This window comes from Plasmopara halstedii, assembly GCF_900000015.1.
Source record: "Plasmopara halstedii genome assembly, contig: Scaffold_437, whole genome shotgun sequence".
NCBI lineage: Eukaryota > Oomycota > Peronosporomycetes > Peronosporales > Peronosporaceae > Plasmopara > Plasmopara halstedii.
The window spans coordinates 275,084-277,933 of record NW_020187357.1 but is presented as its reverse complement, the minus strand read 5'-3'; positions in this window follow the sequence as shown (position 1 = coordinate 277,933).

Below are 2,850 nucleotides of genomic sequence, written 5' to 3'. Positions count from 1 at the left end.
CAGCCCCGCTGCACGAGGCATGAAGCGGGGTTGGTGGAAAATAGTTAATTGCTTGGAAAGCTCTAATTCGTGCAAAGTATTAATATAGTAACCTTTCTGATACAAGCGCATACTTTTACAGGGACGTGCTGCTGAACAGCACGGTCGATTGCACTTTTTCAACTGCGCTGGACGTAGTCAAATGCTGTTCGCATAGACGGTGAATAATTGAAGTAAAGCGCTAAAGACATTAAATCGTCCTGCAACGCATCTGTTAAAGCCACATCGTGCATGAGCAAATTTTCATTTGGTGGTGTATTCGTCCAATTCGTTCGGGTATCAAGGAGTCGGATGAGCACAACAATGAACGGAATTTGCGCGCAGTGCTCAAGTGTATGTTCTTTGATTTTCTATTCACCAACATCAAGAATTATGGCTTAGGCGCCGACAATATTCGTTTCTGCGATGCTTATAGTCCGCGGCAATTTCAGCTAAGATCAAAGCCATCATTGCTATGAACCTCTGACCTAAAGCGTGTCGAGGAACGTGGCTCTGCCTTGATAATTCCTATCGCAAATTAAATGACATTGCATAGCCCCTGGCCAGTCCTCTTAAGAACATGTTCAGAGTGCAAATCATCAAGTCCGTGTAATAAAGCCCCATGGTTGACTCAATCGGTTTATTCGAATCCGGAAGGTGAATTTCACGTCGCCTGTGACACTTTAGCCATTGATACCTTTGCCATTCATTGCGGATAATTCTAATCGAGCGCAAATCGGAATGAACGCGTAATTAAATATTGGTCTTGCCATCTTAACGCGTCACATAAGAAGTATGAGCTCTCAACAAAATCTGCTTGTAATGAAGTATGCTCTCGTCAAGTTCAAGGTACATCTGCGTGGCTCTAAGCCGATTGTATCGTACATAGATCATGTTACGTTGCGCACAGCAACTTCGTCACCGCATATCTCGCGTATAATGTCAGGGTGATTAGCCTACCCTGTCAAGTATACCTCTGTGGTAAGTTATAAGCTATGTCGGCTTAATGTGGCGGCGAGTGCGCTTTCGTGTCGCCATGAAAATGCGTTGTCGAATGTCACAATGATAATAATGAAGCGATACGTATGGCGTACTGGTCAGACGTAGCATGTGCTACGCAGCTTAATGCTGTAATATGCAAATGATTGAGAGTTCAAATGTCGCTTTATCAAAGTGCACGCTCGCACTATGTCTTATCCCCAGGCTTGCTGTTCTTACAGCACTAATATTCAGTGAGTGCTTATCAAGAAATATTGCTGTACAAGACACGATTTACCCCAACCCAGAAGGATTAGCATTCTGTTCAGTAAGCCTATGTATTGGTCGCCCGGTATATGTGAGTGGGTAAGCACATATGTAAACGTATGACATTATTTCAGCAGTTATGAATTATATCAACAAGTTAAACAATCTCTGAATGCGGTGGCGCCTTAATTAAATAGTCGGTCCTGGTGGAGCACTAGTACTCCATCGGTATAGACAAATTTTCGGCTTTCTTCGAAGATGCGTTCGGTAATACAGGTATCTTCTCTTCTGAGCAAGATGGCCTACTTTCTGCTATCCAGGATAACATGACTGGTGAGGGTCAAGCCAGGCTGTTTCGCGGCAAAGTATTTCGCTGACATGAATTGTCGGTAGCCAATAAATACGCAACGGGGTAATACGTAGCCTGGTAACAGGGCTGTGTGTCGCACGAGATGAGCATGGTGTGACTGCACCCAAACAAGGATACGGTATGTGGTTAGGTACAGTAGTTATGCATGTATTTAGGTTTTACTATATATATTTAGTATATTGAGGAAGATCCAAACTCTTTAAATAAGGATAAAAGTAAATCAAAATCAGTTTGGTATTAAAGCGAAGAGCCAATTAGCCTAAGGAAGGCAATAATTATTCTTGGAGTAAGCGGATTGCGACTCGCTAACTCATACTTGGTTCTTATAATCAATGAAAGGTCGGTGACCTAAAGTACGTTTCCTCAAAAATTTTTGCTACGGCAGCCCAGCTGCTTTGGTAGCACTTGTAGTCAATCTACACCTGAGTCGTTTAAAGTGATCCCCTGCGAGGATGAAACAATTTTCCTCTTTGCCCAAGGGCATGCAGGACGAGCTTAACAAGCTGATGTCCTTGCTTGGCCCTGAGGACGTGCAACACCTTGTAACACAAGGCCCCGAGGCAATCGGTGCGCGTCTAGTGGCGTTTTCGACTTACGAAAACGCGCTGCTAAAGCACTTGCTGCAGAAGATGTCTGTATCGTTTACATCTATGACGCCATCGTCAGTAACGGATGACCTCCCCCGACATAAGTCGCTCATGGTGAACGTTAAGGTCTTTGAGGGAATGATAGAGAGAATCTCCTACTTTGGGTGAGAGAGATCGAGATGGCCATCGCATCCGCCATGCTCCAAACCGAGCAACAGCGCGTGGCGTTAGCCATCTCCAAGCTCGGTGGTCGAGCGCGAGAATAAGCACTGACGTGCGGCACTTCGGTGCGTTTCTCTCCTGGGTGGAGCTGAAATTGCAGATCTTTCGAGAGTGTTCGCCGCCTAATCTGGCGTATCGCGTGATCGCGTTTCCTTGCCGCCCGATAGGGCAACAAGAAATTGATGGACTTTGTCCAAGAGATGCGAAATCTCATTGCCTGGATGGCAGCAGATTCCCTCCCGAAGGCGGTCACAGTGACCATGTTTATGGAAGGCCTTCGCACTGGTGTGGCCAGAATGGAAGTCTTCCGTGTGTATTCGACCTCATTTGAAGAGGTGGTGAATGTGGCATTAAATGCCGATTTCTATTTCAAGTCGGCATGACTTGGTTGGAATGCAAATTCCAACC